At 35.5% G+C, this 19,760-nt stretch overlaps 1 protein-coding gene across 1 annotated transcript in view; it reads left to right on the top strand.

Moving 5' to 3' along the window:
• Positions 1–456: 456 nt before the first annotated feature.
• The window catches only part of si:dkey-237h12.3 (teneurin-3), a 581,230-nt gene continuing 561,926 nt past the window's right edge, over positions 457–19,760 (top strand). The window contains 2 exon segments of the mRNA XM_062039678.1: positions 457–598; positions 5,962–6,240. The gene's annotated coding sequence lies outside the window, so the exon portion shown is untranslated.

Below are 19,760 nucleotides of genomic sequence, written 5' to 3'. Positions count from 1 at the left end.
TACACGCAAAATCCTTATCTAAATAAAGCAATCTGCACCACTTTTGAATTGCAGTCTTACTAAATCGCATGCAATTAGCACTCCAGCAAATCCATACAATCAACAAAGTTCACTTTTGTGCATTCATGCACAGCAAAAAAAGTTTGGTGGACAAAATGAGACAACGAAAGAGAGGCATAAAACACGTCTTTCTGTGGCAGCCTCGGAGAAAGTTGTACATGCAAACAAACCACGGCGAGTTTAAGGATCGCTGAAATTAGTAGGTCAAATTGGTGCTTGCCAAATCTTCTCATCAGTGAAGCATGTTTAATATATAAAAAACATTTAAAAAATATTTAGACTACTAAATATACACATTTTTTTTAGCACGTATCTCTGGGAAGTAACGTGCAGTACCGGAGTCCACCAGAGAGGCAGCAGCTGCATAGAGTAGCCCGCATTGCAGCCTGAAGGAGAAGCTGCAGCCAGCATGGCAAGCATGTCCATCCATCCATCCATTTTCTACCGCTTGTCCCGTTTGGGGTCACGGAGGTGCATGTAAACATGGATATCAAGAAGTTTTCATCAACAAAAAGAACAAAACACGGGGATGATTCAGGTTTGTCCATCTCATTACCTCCGCCAGGTGTTTGTCTGTTAGTCAGTTGGTAACACATTTCGTCAAGCAATGTGTGGATTTTGATGGAACTTTCAGGAACTATCAGAAATGGGATAAGGAACATGTGATTAGATTTTGAGGTTGATACGATCCGGGATTCTTAAAAATGTTGCTGTTCCACTTCATCCTGCACACTTTGAACGCACCTGCATCCCATAATAGTCATTAGTCGGACACTCACCTTTTCATTCAGAAATGTTAACAGTTTAGTAGTTAAAATGTGTATATCACAATTTATTATTTATTTATTTTTTTACCAATTTATTGCTGTTGCTTGAATGGGCAGCGGTGATGCTTTCACTGACTGTCAGTAATCTGCAATCAACCCCTTTACAGCCGACGGTTTGTTCAAATAATACAGGAATGTTCATCATTTGGCGAGAATTGCCACGATTCAATGTATTTGTCTTCTTTTACACTGTTTTTTTAAGAAGAGAAAAAGATACATTTTCATTCATAACAGTTCTTAGCTTTGTTTGGAGAAAAAAAAACAATTCTGCAACTGCAAGGATGGCTGCACATTGTGCCAAGGACATCCTTCACAGGTAAGAATAAAAGAGTATAACATGGAATGTCGTGTACAGGTAAGGCCGTGAATCTTTCAATTTGATTCTTCGGGGGGGGGGGGGGGGATTCGATTCAGAGTCAATTCTCCATTCAAAATCAATACTTTTTAATAACATTGGGTGCCAGCTCTATGATAAATTACAATCCTCCATGAAATAGATAAACCGCTTTGATACATTTCTATATGACTTAAAAGAAAACGGTTTTGTGTCATAAAAATTCTACCCAAACATTTAATAAAGTCAAATACAAATAAGTATTATGAATAAGTAACATGAGTCCATAATGCTAGCCGAGGACATTAAATAACCCTTTAATGTTTATCATTAGGTGTCTAAACGGTGGACATTTATCCATGAAAATATCGGAGAAGCTGCTGGTGTGTTTGATAAACATTTTTTTCACCAAGTACCACCCGAGAAAACACTTGGCTCTCCACGTACCACCACAATGACCAAAATACAGTAGCATAGCGGGCCTAAGTATTCATCAAAAACCTCCCGGTAGGCACAAGACGTGAAAACAACGATGAGAACATGTTGAATTAGGTCCTGACATTGAGCAACTTACACCTAACGTTGGAACAACGTGCTTTTTGACGACGTTGAATCAATTTCGGGTTCTGTCGTCGACTTCACCGTTGAATTTGTTGTGGCTTGTGCAGCCATTTGAGACACTTGTGATTAAGTAGTCAGATAAACTTTGATTGATTGAAACTTTTATTTTTGGTCATTTTACAACTTATATTTTATAACATTGAAACAACATGCTTTTTGGCAACGTTTATTCAGAATCGATTCTCCATTCAAAATCAAAACTTTTATTTTATAAAAATTGGGTGCCGGCTCTATGATAAACTCCAATCCTCCATAACAGTGTTATTATTTAATTTCACCTATTTGGGTTAAAAATATTTTTTGCAAACCAGTAATTATAATCTGCAAATGATGTGTTGTTGTTGAGTGTCGGTGCTGTCTAGAGCTCGGCAGAGTAACTGTGTAATACTCTTCCATATCAGTAGGTGGCAGCAGGTAGCTAATTGCTTTGTAGATGTCGGAAACAGCGGGAGGCAGTGTGCAGATAAAAAGGTGTCTAATGCTTAAACCAAAAATAAACAAAAGGTGAGTGCCCCTACGAAAAGACATTGAAGCTTAGGGAAGGCTATGCTGAACGAAACTAAAACTGAACTGGCTAAAAAGTAAACAAAAACAGAATGCTGGACGACAGCAAAGACTTACTGTAGAGCAAAGACGGCGTCCACAATTTACATCCGAACATGACATGACAATCAAAAATGTCCCCACAAAGAAGGATGTAAACAACTAAAATATTTTTGATTGCTAAAACAAAGTAGATGCGGGAAATATCGCTCAGAAGGAAGACATGAAACTGCTACAGGAAAATACCAAAAAAAAAGAGAAAAAGCCACCAAAATAGGAGCGCAAGACAAGAACTAAAACACTACACACAGGAAAACAGCAAAAAACTCCAAATAAGTCATGGTGTGATGTGACAGGTGGTGACAGTACACCTACTTTGAGACAAGAGCTATAGTGATGCATGCTTGGTTATGCTTTAAAGTAATTTCCAACAATTGCGACAACAACGTTTTACTGTCGACTGAGTTTTGTTTTTCAGTGATTTCTACTGGTGGTGTGCCTCTGCATTTTGTCAACGCAAAAAAATGTGCCTTGGCTCAAAAAAGGTTGAAAAACACTACAAATAAATAAAAAAGTGTGAAAAATAAGCTGAAATTATTATAGTTATAATAACAACAATAATATATGATGTAATGTAAAATGAAAATTAAAAAAATACTACTTATAATATTATTATTATTATTATAATAAATACAATTATTTAAGCTTGTAGTTTACAATGTTTAATGTTTAATTGGTACAAATGTCATAGAATAGAATGACAATAAAGACTATTCTATTTTATGATGTTTGTACTTTACCATAATTAAATCCTAAAATACAAGTTCAAATAAATATACAGTATATTTAATAATATTTTTTATGTTAGAATAATATTTAATTAATTAATGTTATAATTTATATTATTAATATTAATAATACCAGTAATAATATTATTAATAATATTATCATAAAACATATTTTGAGCTTATATTTCAAATTTTTTGAGAACTATGGTATAGGTATAAATGTCATATTTTTTAATTCTCATTTATTTTATTTGTTTCAGTTTGAATAATATAATAATAATAATTATTATTATTGGAAGTATTATTATCGTAAATATTGTTTTAACTGTCTTTTACATTGAATAACTGAGTGGTTAATAATTATGAATTTAATTAGCTATATTCTTACATCCAAAGATCCATATTGATCTATTAATTAATAAAAAAAATGAAATGATTAATATAAATATTAATGAACAAGTATGATATTTGTACTAATACCATAATAATAATACATTAAAAATTGTGAAAAATAAAATGAAATTATTATAGTTATAATAACAATAACGATAATATATGATTGGCCCTGCAATGAGTTGGCGACTTGTCCAGGGTGTACCCCGCCTTCCGCCCATGTGCAGCTGAGATAGGCTCCAGCGACCCCCCGCGGCCCCAAAAAAGGGACACACACGGTAGAACATGGATGGATGGATGGATAATATATGATGTAATGTAAAAAAAATAAAAAATATTAATACTACTTATATTATTTATAATCATTATTATGAATACAATTATTTAAGCTTGTAGTTTACAATTTTTAATGTAATTATTATGGCATTAGTACAAATATCATAGAATAGAATGACAAAGACTATTCTATTTTATGTTTGTAGTATATCATAATTCAATTCTAAAATACAAGTTCAAATAAGTATATATATTTAATATTACAAATATGTTGATCTTATATTAATAATAATGTTTAATTAATTAACGTTATATATTTTTTAAATTATTATTATCATTATTATTACTAGTATTAATGTTATTAATAATATTATCATTATTATCATAAAACATATTTTGAGCTTATATTTCAAATTTTTTGATAACTATGGTATCTATAAATGCCATATTTAATTATAAATGTATTTGTTTCAGTTTTAATAATATAATATTTATTATTATTATTATTATTGGAAGTATTATTATTGCAATTACTTTCTTTTACACTGAATAACTGAGTGGTTAATTATGCATTTAATTAATTAAAAAGTGAAATCATTAAATATATTAATACAATAACTTTACTAATAACATTTACAAATCCTAAAAAAAAGTGAAATCTATACACTCATATACTTTTTTTATGGGCAACTATTTTTAATGAAATGTAATTAAGAATTTAGTTACATTTGCTACTGCATATTAATGTATCAACCCTCAACTGTCACATTTGTTTGAAGTCATATTTGGAGTTATTTTTTGCAAAGGTAATGTCATACTTTTTAATTATCATTTATTTTATATGTTTCAGTTTTAATAATGTACTAATAATAATTGTTATTATTGGAAGTATTATTATGGTATTATTGTTTGAACTTTCTTTTACATTGAATAACTGAATGGTTAATTATGAATTTAATTAGCTATATTCTTACATCCAAATAACCATATTGATCTATGAATTAATAAGTGAAATGATTAATATAAATTATAATGAACAAGTATGATATTTGTACTAATACATAATAATAAATCAACAATTGTGAAAAATAAGCTGCAATTATTATACTGTAGTTATAATAACAATAACGATAATATTATGATGCAATGTAAGAAAAACATTAATACTACTTATCATTGTATTATTATTATATATACAATTATTTAAACTTGAAGTGTTTTTACAATTTTTTTCTAATTATTATGGCATTAGTGCACATATTACAGAATAGAATGACAATAAAGACTATTCTTTTTTATGATGTTTGTACTATACTATAATTGAATTCTAAAATACAAGTTCAAATAAATATATATTTAATAATAATATTTAATAATGATATTTTAATGTTATAATAATAATGTTTAATTAATTAATGTGATTATATATATATATATATATATATATATATATATATATATATATATATATATATATATATATATATATATATATATATATATATATATATATATATATATATATATATATATGTGTGTGTGTGTGTGTGTGTGTGTGTGTGTGTGTGTGTGTGTATATGTATATGTCTATATGTAATATTATAAATATTTTGATCTTATATTTCAATTTTTTTGATATAATCATAATTGTTATTCTTGGACGTATTATTATCATGATTATTGTTTTAACTTTCATTTACATTGAATAACTGAGTGGTTAATTATGAATTTAATTAGCTATATTCTTACATCCATATTGATCTATGAATTAATGAAAAAAAGTGAAATAATGAAATATATTAATAAAATAACTTTACTAATATTTAAAAAATCCTAAAAAAAAATAAAAAATTAAAGTGAAATATTTATACTCTAAAAAACTTTTTTTGTTGGAAAATCTTTTTAATTAAATGTAATTATGAATGTAATTACATTTGTCACCGCATATTAATGTCTGAATATTTGGAGTTATTTATATCTGCAAAGGTCATGTTGGGTCATTTTGTTGCAGCTGTAAACATCTTCATCATCATCATCCTCATCCTCATCCTCATCCTCATCCTCCTCCTCCCCCGCCCCTCCCCTCCCCGTCACGCTCGGCCCACTCCGGTGCTGATAGGTCGACCAGAGGCGCGCGGCGGGACGCGCACTTCACCAGCTGATACGTGCACGTCGGTCCGGAGGACGCAGCATCCTCATCCACGACACCCGTCCGGACCTCCTTTTCCCCCCGGAGAGTAAAACCCTGACCTCGGTGCAGACGATCCACGGGAGCCGAGGAGGTGAGCTTTCTCGTCCCCTAACCGCGGGACCCCCGCGATACGGACCTCTAAAGTGGGGCACGGTTCACCGCGTTTCGCGGGAGGACAAACTTTGGACCCGGGAAAGTTCGACGCGGGTGAGTTTGATGTTTTTGTGTTGTTCTTCGTGTTTTTATTTTATTTTTTTATTTTTTTAGCGTGGCGTGTTGTCGGTAATAACGGGGATTTGTGAACGCGCAATGCCACCGTCGCTGCTGCGGGCGCGCTCATGACGCACCGGTCCGCTTTCTGTGTGCTTAAATGCCACTAAAAGTCCTCTTTTTAAGGAACAAAAAAAATATACAGTAAATAAATGCTTATTTTTTTATTTGATTTGATATATTTTTATTTCAAATATGCAAAAAAACAAACAAGGGCAAGCCTGATCCAATACACTGCTATTTATAGCCTTAACAGCCATTATAACAAAATGAAAACCATGAAGAATAAAAAACGAAAAAAAAATAAACAAAATGAGCAATGGACTTTCTTTTTTTCCCTTTTTTTCTTTTCTTTTTTTACATATTTGAAAAGGAGTGAGAAGAAGTTTACCATTATTTAATCCAATGAACGTGAACAGGTATATATGTTTTAACACAAAATATTCAGTTCATTATTTCAGTTTATTTCATCACATATTTCCAGTTGTTTCATTACAGCGCGTCCGAAAAGGAGGAGGAAGAAGCAGATCTTATTTAATTCTGTGCCTTGTAATGTCCCGTCCGTAATGTCCAGTGTTATTATGTATTATTACTATGTTCTGCTTTTATATTCACATTTTGATCCTGTATAGAGTCTTTAATTACCCTGAAAAGCGCTATAGCAAATAAAATGTATTATTATTATTATTATTAATCCGACCCCTTTTCTTACCATAGCAATATTAACAGTGAATAAATAAATAATACATACATATTATACCATAGTAAGTAAACAAATATCAAATACATACATAATCTTAAAAAAAAGGGGAAAAAGGGTTGAAGATGTTCATCATAATTCTTGTTCTGTGTACTTTGTGAACACTTGTAGTTTGAACAGTCTCTTAAAGTGAATCATATTGCTGATTTGTTGGATTTCTTTGCCTAATCCATTCCATCATTTAATTCCACATACAGACATGCTAAAGGTTTCAAGTGTTGTACGTGCGTACGGATGTTTTAAATTAGATTTCCGTTAGGGTTTTATATACATGATAAAAGTATATATGTTCAGTTTATTAGGAACATGCATACGATGCAATGTAATGCATCACACAATTCCAGTTGTTTGCTTAATCTATTCCATCATTTAATTCCACATACTGATATATTAAAGGTTTTAAGTGTTATAATAGCATTTAATATGTATGTACTTTGCTCATTTTAAGCATAGGCAGTGCATTACTTTCAAAAACGCATCCCAACATTCGCTTTTTTCCCCCACTGCATCACTGATATCTACTCACAATGAGAGCCAACAAACATTATAAAACATCACTTACTGTACAAGGTCTGCTGTCATTATGATGCAGACTGGCAGAATCTTGTTATATTACCATTTTATTGGAAAATTACTTATAATCCTTGTGAAGAATAGTTTGAACAGTCTCCTAAAGTGGATCATATTGCTGCTTTGTTGGATTTATTTGCTTAATCCATTCCATCATTTAATTCCACATACTGATATGCTAAAGGTCTTAAGTGCTGTATGCGCATACAAATGTTTTAAATTAGATTTTCCTCCAAGGTTATATTTCTCCTATAAAATATATAAACATTAGGGATGTCCGATAATGGCTTTTTGCCGATATCCGATATTCCGATATTGTCCAACTCTGTAATTACCGATACCGATATCAACCGATATATGCAGTCGTGGAATTAACACATTATTATGCCTAATTTGGACAACCATGTATGGTGAAGATAAGGTACTTTTTAAAAAATAAAATAAAATAAGATAACTAAATTAAAAACATTTTCTTGAATAAAAAAGAAAGTAAAACAATATAAAAACAGTTACATAGAAACTAGTAATTAATGAAAATTACTAAAATTAACTGTTAAAGGTTAGTACTATTAGTGGACCAGCAGCACGCACAATCATGTGTGCTTACGGACTGTATCCCTTGCAGACTGTATTGATATATATTGATATATAATGTAGGAACCAGAATATTGATAACATAAAGAAACAACCCTTTTGTGTGAATGAGTGTAAATAGGGGAGGGAGGTTTTTTGGGTTGGTGCACTAATTGTAAGTGTATCTTGTGTTTTTTATGTTGATTTAATAAAAAAAAAAAACGATACAGATAATAAAAAAAACGATACCGATAATTTCCGATATTACATTTTAACGCATTTATCGGCCGATAATATCGGCAGACCGATATTATCGGACATCCCTAATAAACATATATATATTTTTTTTTTAGTAATTTTGTCATTTAACTGTACACCTGTATATTTTCCAGTGCTCTTATTTTACAGTAGAAAGTTGTCATTGAGTGAATGTGTTGCAACATTTCCTGCTATAATAACTACCGTATTTCTCGGACTTTAAGTCGCAGTTTTTTTCATAGTTTGGCCAGGCTCAAGTGCGATTTATATATGTTGTTTTCCTTCTTTATTATGCATTTTCGGCAGGTGCGACTTATACTCCGGTGCGACTTATACTCCGAAAAATACGGTATATGTCACCTTGTGATATGTATGTACGTACAATGAGATGTAATTTGAACAGTCTCTTAAAGTGGATCATGTTGGTGCTTTGTTGGATTTCTTTACTTAATCCATTGCATCATTTAATTCCACATACTGATATACTAAAGGTTTTAAGTGTTATAATAGCATTTAATATGTATGTACTTTGCTCATTTTAAGCATAGGCAGTGCATTAATTTAAAAAACGCATCCAGACATTCACTTTTTTTCCCCACTATATCACTGATATCTACTCACAATGAAAGCCAACAAACATTATAAAACATCACTTACTGTACAAGGTCTGCTGTCATTATGATACAGACTGGCAGAATCTTGTTATATTACCATTTTATTGGAAAATTACTTATAATCCTTGTGAAGAATAGTTTGAACAGCCTCTTAAAGTGAATCATATTGCTGCTTTGTTGCATTTCTTTGCCTAATCCATTCCATCATTTAATTCCACATACTGATATGCTAAACGTTTTAAGTGTTGTATGCACATATCAATGTTTTAAATTAGATTTTCCTCCAAGGTTATATTTCTCCTATAAAATATATAAATATATATATATATATATTTTTAGTAATTCTGTCATTTAACTGTACATTTGTACATTTTCCAGTGCTCTTATTTTACAGTAGAAAGTTGTCATTGAGTGAATGTGGTGCAACATTTCCTGCTATAATAACTATATGTCACCTCGTGATATGTATGCATGTACAATGATATGTAATTGGAACAGCCTCTTAAAGTGGATCATATTGGTGCTTTGGTTGATTTCTGTACTTAACCCATTCCATCATTTAATTCCACATACTGATATGCTAAAGGTTTTAAGTGTTGTACGCGCGTAAATTAAATTAAATTAGATTTTCATTAGGGTTTTATATACATGATGTAAGTATATATGTAATATAGTAACAAGCACATTTATGATAGCATTTAATATTTATGTACTTTGCTCATTTTAAGTATACGCGGTGCATTCATTTAAAAAACGCATCCCAACATTCGCTTTTTTCCCTCTACATCACTGATATCTACTCACAGTGAGAGCCAACAAATATTATAAAACATCACTTACAGTACAAGGTCTGCTGTCATTGGGATGCATACTGGTAGAATCTTGTTATATTCCCATTTTATTGACAAATGACTTATAATCCTGGTGAAGAAAAGGGGGGTGGAACCATGCGTCTTTTCGTGTAGTTTGAACAGCCTCTTAAACGAGCAAGTTTCATTCAATATAATTAGTAATTATGCCAAATTGTAGAAAAAATGAGTGCAGGTCAAACGATTAATTTCCTAAATTAGATGAATTAAACTTTTAAATTGTGATTAATCGCGGTTAAGCACAATTTACAATATTGCGATGGGTGTGCTACGCCAACGTTGTTGATGTACTCGTGGTGTTTTTGCTAGCTGCGGCCTCACAAATATGTTTTGCTTGAGAGGATATTTTACTTCGATGGTGGGAGAAATCTGCTAAAATGTCCAAGCTAAAGCCATGAAGTGAAGTGAATTATATTTATATAGCGCTTTTTCTCTAGTGACTCAAAGCGCTTTACATAGTGAAGCCCAATATTTAAACCAGTGTGGGTGGCACTGGGAGCAGGTGGGTAAAGTGTCTTGCCCAAGGATACAACGGCAGTGACGAGGATGGCGGAAGCAGGAATCAAACCTGGAACCCTCAGGTTGCTGGCACGGGCAATTCTACCAACCGAGCTAGGCCTCCCCATGACATAAAAAATGTTTTTTACTATCTTAAAGAAACACAGTTCACCTGCGTTGGCTCCTCGTTCGCTTCTGGCCGGATTTTAAAGTTCTATTATTATTATTATCCTGAGGTCCTCTGGCACTGGCCTTTTAGCGTGACCAAATACCAGAACAAAGACCCACGGTGAGGCGCCATTTAGCCACTGTGGCCCCCACCTGTGGAACAGCCTGATGTTTAAAAAAATAAAAATAAAGTTTTTAATCAGACTTTTTACTCAACATTTTAAACTCTTTTTAGGTTCTTCATTTTTATTGTATTTATTGCTATTATTTGTACCATTATTATTATATATTTTTTAAAACTATTTTATGCTTTTATTTACTAATTTATTATCATAGTTTGCCTTATTTTTATACATTTTTAAATTATTTTTTATATAGATTTTTCTAGATGAGGTAAATTGTTTGTTATCGTCCAGTTTTAAACTGGTGTAAAGCACTTTGTGTTGAACATGCTTGTGTATAAAAAAAAGTGCTGCAAAAATAAAATTTTTAATTGATTATTATTATTATTTAATTGTGTGTTCTTTGGGCCGACCCCCAGACCCATCCCCACTCGCAACTTGTGGGGTGAGGGGCCCTCTTTTGCATGAAGAGCCACATGTAAAATGGCACGGCGCTTCATATGAACATTTACCGCAAGGGTATGGCTGCATACTTATACCTAGCCCCCTCCTGCTCCGTCACTGTTAAGGATTAAGCACGTTTCCCCTTAACATTGTCACTGTCCCCCTGGCGTGCGGCGTAAATGCACTGATCCACTGAGCTGTAAATACTGGGTTTGGTACGTTTCATTTATGTTTTAAATAGGTTACGGTATTTTCCGGACCATAGGGCGCACTGCCGATGAATGGTCTATTTTTTAGCTTTTTTCATATATAAGGCACACCGGATTTTAGGCCGTATTAAAGGAGTCATATTATTATTATTATTATTTTCTCAATGTAAAAGACTTCCTTGTGGTCTACATAACATGTAATGGTGGTTCTTTGGTCAAAATGTTGCATAGATGATGTTTTACACATCATCTTCAAGCCGCTTTCTGACAGTCGCTTCCGGATGCGCCGTTTTGTGGGCGGTCTTATTTATATGGCTCACCTTCGGCAGCGTCTTCTCCCCGTCATCTTTGTTGTAGCGGTGTAGCGTGCAAGGACGGGAGTGGAAGAAGTGTCAAAAGATGGAGCTAACTGTTTTAATGACATTCAGACTTTACTTCAATCAAGTCCCGTAAAAAAACAGCCGACCGGAACTTTCTAATAACTAAAGTTCCTTGGGTGAATAATTAAACTCACTACACCGGTATGTTTTAGTGCTTTCATAGCAAGTTTACTGACAGATATAAGTAAGAACTTTACACTACTTTATATTAGAAATGGCAACAGTGGAGGATGAATGTCCCATAACAAGAAGATAGAGAAAAAGAAGAAGCTTATCAACTACGGGGTCGGCCCGGACTACAAAGGCGGATGCGCGCAATTTTTCAGGATTCATGCAGATCCCAAATACAGATCAGCAGGTGCCAGAAGGTAAGAAAAGTTGCTTTTGCATAATATTGCGAAACAAAAAACTGCAGTTCATGTCTTACCTTATATACACACCATAATAATACTTCTATGTTTAATGCGCCGACAATCCATCAAGCGGTGTGGCTTAATTGCTTACCAAAGTCGTACTAAAACATTTTTGATAGATTTTTGAGCGCCGTGTGTAAAGTTCTATATTTTCAATGGGACACATAAAAAGTTGGCGTTGTTTCCTTGACTCATATGGCAGTCTACACGTACCTCTTATGTGTGACTGCCATCTACTGGTCACACTTACCATTTCACCATGTACCAAATACAATTGCTTCAAGGTCGGTAAGCAAAACCAGAATTATGCCGTATGTTAGACGCACCGGGTTATAAGGCGCACTGTCGAGTTTTGACGAAAACAAATGATTCTAAGTGCGCCTTATAGTCCGGAAAATACGGGAATCTAAATGCCGTTCTCTCTCCTGCTATCATATCATTTTCATATAAGGTGTTCTTAATAGTCATTAAATTCAGGGGGGGGGGGAGGGGGCGCGTCTGAGGGGATCATGACAGAAAAAAATTGAGAAGCACTGCCTTGCATCATCAAAATGAAGAAAACATTTAAAGAATTTTAAGTGCGCCTTATAGTTCGGAAAATAGGTTACTGTCAGAATAATTGTATATAAGTTATCACACAATTTGTTTTCTATGAGTTCAGGTTGCCCTGCGTGAAGACCGTTTGCCCGGGTTACTATCCACTGGTGCTTACAAAGCTGTCTTTGATCTTATCAAGCCAATGACGGACAGCTTGTAAATCTCCACTGTGTGCGATGGAATGCGCCGTAGAGGTGTCGGTTTCTCAGACCTGGACAGCCACAGGAAGGGCCTTATCAGCAGAGAGAAATCGACGAGCAGAGATGGGGCAAACCTGACACCGCTCCAAGCACCTTAGAAGCAGCTGCAGCTATGTAATCAGGGAATGCCCAAATAAATGGAGAGGCGTGGAACTTGTTCCTCAGAGCGTGGGGTGACATTGTACGAGGGTGCAGGTCCACACGCTCTGTTTGATTCCTTGCTTCTTGTCTTGTTTAATAGATAGTTCGGAGTTTAAACCTGGCAGTTACATTTGTTATTTTGCATAACAAGTAAAATGCACCAAGTTAAATTCAAGTTTGAGTGAAATAGTATAAAATAATTCCACCTTCATAGTGTGAAATAATGTTTTAAAGTGGGCGGGGGCGGTTCTGTTCAGGGCCTCAATTCAGCTAGGTGCTGCCCTGGGGGGTGTTGCCTTTTCAAAGGGTTCCTCCCACTTTAATCCGCGCCTTGAACCCGCCCCCCCGCCCCCCAGCCAAGCCCCTTGCACAAAGAAAAATGGTCGCCGTTGTCGCTCAAGGCCGCTCTTTAGTGCCGTGATCTTGTTTTAGCAGCGGTGCGCAGATTCCAGATGCGATTGTGGACCCGGCGCGGTCAAGTCTGGACGTGGGTGCCGCTCCACTTTCCTTTTTATTGAGTCCCCCGCATGAAGCACGGCCGCCCGTCCTAAGTGCTCCGCGCCAGCGCTGATCCGATTTCCAGGAGAAGTGCGTCTGTTTGAATTGATTTATCGCCACGAAGTGACTGAGGTCATCCTGGCCTCCGTCCTCCTCCACCCGCGACAAAAACTAAGACAAAAAAAAAAAATAAGAAGAAGGGATTTGGCCACTGGAGGCCTGGGAGCGGAACTACGGTGGATGAAGGGGCTTGTTAGCCCGCCCGCTGTAGCGTCATTTACCTTGATTATGGCTGGGGAATAGACGCAAGGTGTTGGCGTGATTGTTTCAAAGTGACTGATGGCGTCATCTTTCACCCCGGGCTCCGTCACGCCGCTCACGCTCGCTGGCGGGAACGTCTCTGGACTCGCCGGGATGCCGTCTGTCTGCCTTAAAGTGCCGCGTCGAGGCATTCCAATCATAGGCGAAGATTAGAGTTGTACCAATATTTTGGTACCAGTACTGGTACCAAAATTATTGCAATACTTTTCGGTACTTTTCAGAATAAAGGGGACCACAAAAAATTGCATTATTGGCTTTATTTTAACAAAAAATCTATGTTGTTTTACGGTGCAAATATTATTCCAAAATGTGTTTGTCGTTGTTGTTTAGTGTGGTTTCACTATATGGCACATGTTTATGACAGTGTTGTTTAGTGTGGTTTCACTATATGGCACATGTTTATGACCATGTTGTTTAGTGTGGTTTCACTATATGGTACATGTTTATAACAGTGTTGTTTAGTGTGGTTTCACTATATGGCACATGTTTATGGCAGTGTTGTTTAGTGTGGTTTCACTATATGGCACATGTTTATGACAGTGTTGTTTAGTGTGGTTTCACTATATGGCACATGTTTATGACCGTGTTGTTTAGTGTGGTTTCACTATATGGCACATGTTTATGACAGTGTTGTTTAGTGTGGTTTCACTATATGGCACATGTTTATGACAGTGTTGTTTAGTGTGGTTTCACTATATGGCACATATTTATGACAGTGTTGTTTAGTGTGGTTTCACTATATGGCACATGTTTATGACAGAGTTGTTTAGTGTGGTTTCACTATATGGCACATATTTATGACAGTGTTGTTTAGTGTGGTTTCACTATATGGCACATGTTTATGACAGTGTTGTTTAGTGTGGTTTCACTATTAGGCACATGTTTATGACCGTGTTGTTTAGTGTGGTTTCACTATATGGCACATGTTTATGACCGTGTTGTTTAGTGTGGTTTCACTATATGGCACATGTTTATGACCGTGTTGTTTAGTGTGGTTTCACTATATGGCACATGTTTATAACAGTGTTGTTTAGTGTGGTTTCACTATATGGCACATATTTATGGCAGTGTTGTTTAGTGTGGTTTCACTATACGACACATGTTTATGACAGTGTTGTTTAGTGTGGTTTCACTATATGGCACATGTTTATGACAGTGTTGTTTAGTGTGGTTTCACTATATGGCACATGTTTATGACAGTGTTGTTTAGTGTGGTTTCACTATATGGCACATGTTTATGACAGTGTTTAGTGTGGTTTCACTATATGGCACATGTTTATGACAGTGTTTAGTGTGGTTTCACTATATGGCACATGTTTATGGCAGTGTTGTTTAGTGTGGTTTCACTATATGGCACATGTTTATGACCGTGTTGTTTAGTGTGGTTTCACTATATGGCACATGTTTATGACAGTGTTGTTTAGTGTGGTTTCACTATATGGCACATGTTTATGACAGTGTTTAGTGTGGTTTCACTATATGGCACATGTTTATGACAGTGTTTAGTGTGGTTTCACTATATGGCACATGTTTATGGCAGTGTTGTTTAGTGTGGTTTCACTATATGGCACATGTTTATGACCGTGTTGTTTAGTGTGGTTTCACTATATGGCACATGTTTATGACAGTGTTGTTTAGTGTGGTTTCACTATATGGCACATGTTTATGACAGTGTTTAGTGTGGTTTCACTATATGGCACATGTTTATGACAGTGTTTAGTGTGGTTTCACTATATGGCACATGTTTATGACAGTGTTGTTTAGTGTGGTTTCACTATATGGCACATGTATATGACAGTGTTGTTTAGTGTGGTTTCAATATATGGCACATGTTTATGACAGTGTTTAGTGTGGTTTCACTATATGGCACATGTTTATGACAGTGTTTAGTGTGGTTTCACTATATGGCACATGTTTATGGCAGTGTTGTTTAGTGTGGTTTCACTATATGGCACATGTTTATGACAGTGTTGTTTAGTGTGGTTTCACTATATGGCACATGTTTATGACCGTGTTGTTTAGTGTGGTTTCACTATATGGCACATGTTTATGACAGTGTTGTTTAGTGTGGTTTCACTATATGGCACATGTTTATGACAGTGTTGTTTAGTGTGGTTTCACTGTATGGCACATGTTTATGACAGTGTTGTTTAGTGTGGTTTCACTATATGTCACATGTTTATGACAGTGTTGTTTAGTGGGGTTTCACTATATGGCACATGTTTATGACCGTGTTGTTTAGTGTGGTTTCACTATATGGCACATGTTTATGACAGTGTTGTTTAGTGTGGTTTCACTATATGGCACATATTTATGACAGTGTTGTTTAGTGTGGTTTCACTATATGGCACATGTTTATGACAGTGTTGTTTAGTGTGGTTTCACTATATGGCACATGTTTATGACAGTGTTGTTTAGTGTGGTTTCACTATATGGCACATGTTTATGACCGTGTTGTTTAGTGTGGTTTCACTATATGGCACATGTTTATGACGGTGTTGTTTAGTGTGGTTTCACTATATGGCACATGTTTATGACAGTGTTGTTTAGTGTGGTTTCACTATATGGCACATGTTTATGACCGTGTTGTTTAGTGTGGTTTCACTATATGGCACATGTTTATGACCGTGTTGTTTAGTGTGGTTTCACTATATGGCACATGTTTATGACCGTGTTGTTTAGTGTGGTTTCACTATATGGCACATGTTTATGACAGTGTTGTTTAGTGTGGTTTCACTATATGGCACATGTTTATGACCGTGTTGTTTAGTGTGGTTTCACTATATGGCACATGTTTATGACAGTGTTGTTTAGTGTGGTTTCACTATATGGCACATGTTTATGACAGTGTTGTTTAGTGTGGTTTCACTATATGGCACATGTTTATGACCGTGTTGTTTAGTGTGGTTTCACTATATGGCACATGTTTATGGCAGTGTTGTTTAGTGTGGTTTCACTATATGGCACATGTTTATGGCAGTGTTGTTTAGTGTGGTTTCACTATATGGCACATGTTTATGACAGTGTTGTTTAGTGTGGTTTCACTATATGGCACATGTTTATGGCAGTGTTGTTTAGTGTGGTTTCACTATATGGCACATATTTATGACAGTGTTGTTTAGTGTGGTTTCACTATTTGGCACATGTTTATGGCAGTGTTGTTTAGTGTGGTTTCACTATATGGCACATGTTTATGACCGTGTTGTTTAGTGTGGTTTCACTATATGGCACATGTTTATGCCAGTGTTGTTTAGTGTGGTTTCACTATATGGCACATGTTTATGGCAGTGTTGTTTAGTGTGGTTTCACTATATGGCACATGTTTATGACAGTGTTGTTTAGTGTGGTTTCACTATATGGCACATGTTTATGACAGTGTTGTTTAGTGTGGTTTCACTATATGGCACGTGTTTATGACAGTGTTGTTTAGTGTGGTTTCACTATATGGCACATGTTTATGGCAGTGTTGTTTAGTGTGGTTTCACTATATGGCACATATTTATGACAGTGTTGTTTAGTGTGGTTTCACTATATGGCACATGTTTATGGCAGTGTTGTTTAGTGTGGTTTCACTATATGGCACATGTTTATGACCGTGTTGTTTAGTGTGGTTTCACTATATGGCACATGTTTATGCCAGTGTTGTTTAGTGTGGTTTCACTATATGGCACATGTTTATGGCAGTGTTGTTTAGTGTGGTTTCACTATATGGCACATGTTTATGACAGTGTTGTTTAGTGTGGTTTCACTATATGGCACATGTTTATGACAGTGTTGTTTAGTGTGGTTTCACTATATGGCACGTGTTTATGACAGTGTTGTTTAGTGTGGTTTCACTATATGGCACATGTTTATGACAGTGTTGTTTAGTGTGGTTTCACTATATGGCACATGTTTATGGCAGTGTTGTTTAGTGTGGTTTCACTATATGGCACATGTTTAGGACAGTGTTGTTTAGTGTGGTTTCACTATATGGCACATATTTATGACAGTGTTGTTTAGTGTGGTTTCACTATATGGCACATGTTTATGACAGTTTTGTTTAGTGTGGTTTCACTATATGGCACATGTTTATGACAGTGTTGTTTAGTGTGGTTTCACTATATGGCACATGTTTATGGCAGTGTTGTTTAGTGTGGTTTCACTATATGGCACATATTTATGACAGTGTTGTTTAGTGTGGTTTCACTATATGGCACATGTTTATGGCAGTGTTGTTTAGTGTGGTTTCACTATATGACACATGTTTATGACCGTGTTGTTTAGTGTGGTTTCACTATATGGCACATATTTATGACAGTGTTGTTTAGTGTGGTTTCACTATATGGCACATGTTCATGACAGTGTTGGCCTTGTTCATACGACCACCCTTAGTGTGACATGTATGGCTGTTGACCAAGTATGCCATACATTCACTTGTTTTTAAAGTCAAAATTGTTGTGTCATTCGTTCATTATTCATAATTAAATCTTGGTTAGACTTTGTTAATTATGGACTATATAATACCACAATATTAACAACAACAAGATTGATTAATCAAAAATTAATTGAAAGTCTGGATATATATGGCGTGTCGTAAACCACAGTGAGACATATATATATGTATATATATGTATGTATATGTATATATTAGTGTATGTATATAATATATGTATTTTTATGTATGTATATATATATATATATATATATATATATATATATATATATATCCCGGCCCCCAAGACACATTTTTTCCTCTCTAAATCACAATAATTGCCCAGGCCTGGCGTACGGGCTTGTAACGACACATTACATTTACACACAGTCCCCTTATAATGTGTTTATGAGCGTCCTGCCACAGATAAAGGAATGCAGGAGATGCACACTGCAATGTGGATGTGTACCTAATGAATTGTCCACACTCAACGGCCGCCATGATGTTTTTAATCAATGCTCCATCTTCCCTGCTGGGTCCAAACGCTGCTCATTCACGCATTGTGTGGAGAATCCGCGTACGCCTTCGCCACCTCTCCGTGCTCGCCACCACCCCCGCCGTGAATTAAATATTTTGTGTGATGACAATTGGCCCCTTAAGGACGCACGCCAGCTGGCCTTCGGCGGTTTTATGGATTGTTAGCGGCTAATCAAGCCATCTCCCAGTGTAAAAAAAAAACAAACAAAAAAACTCGCGTAGCGTAAAGTCGATGGTCGGCCCCTCGCTCCCCGGCGTGACCTTATATGAGTTGCGGGCGGCAAACGGCATGGCCGACGCGACACGTGGAGGTTAACGTCGCCTGACAAACTCCTGGGTCCCAAGGTGGGACGCGCTTGATCCCTGTCATATTTATTTTGCATAATTGCGGCCGGCTAATCGACAGCCGTGCCTGCGTTCCCTCCCCTCAGGGCGTGCAGGGGTCCTGACCGAGAGCGGCCATGGCAGAATAAAGGCCGTGATGCATTCAGGATTATAGGAAATGTAAACAGTGCATGCAAACAAGGTGTATATGCCAAACATTAGCTGCCTTTGCACAATCCAATACAAGTCATTCTGTTTTCTAACATTTTTGGAGTTGTTTTTTATGGGTCACCAAAACGTCTTTATAATTACAGCTTTACACCCTGATAAGCAAATTAAATTCATACATTTGCAACCACACACAAAAAAGTGTTGTCATATTTAGTTGAAAATGTTTAATTATTTCATTGATATTGTTTTCCATCCATCCATTTTTCTACCGCTTATTCCCTTTCGGGGTCGCGGGGGGCGCTGGAGCCTATCTCAGCTACAATCGTTTTATTTAGCCATATTAATGTGGTAGCACTTTTATTTGGGCTAATATTTG

This window comes from Entelurus aequoreus, linkage group LG28 (genome assembly GCF_033978785.1).
Source record: "Entelurus aequoreus isolate RoL-2023_Sb linkage group LG28, RoL_Eaeq_v1.1, whole genome shotgun sequence".
Lineage (NCBI taxonomy): Eukaryota > Metazoa > Chordata > Actinopteri > Syngnathiformes > Syngnathidae > Entelurus > Entelurus aequoreus.
Note: the sequence above shows the minus strand (reverse complement) of the source record. Positions and strands in the feature narration are given on the sequence as shown.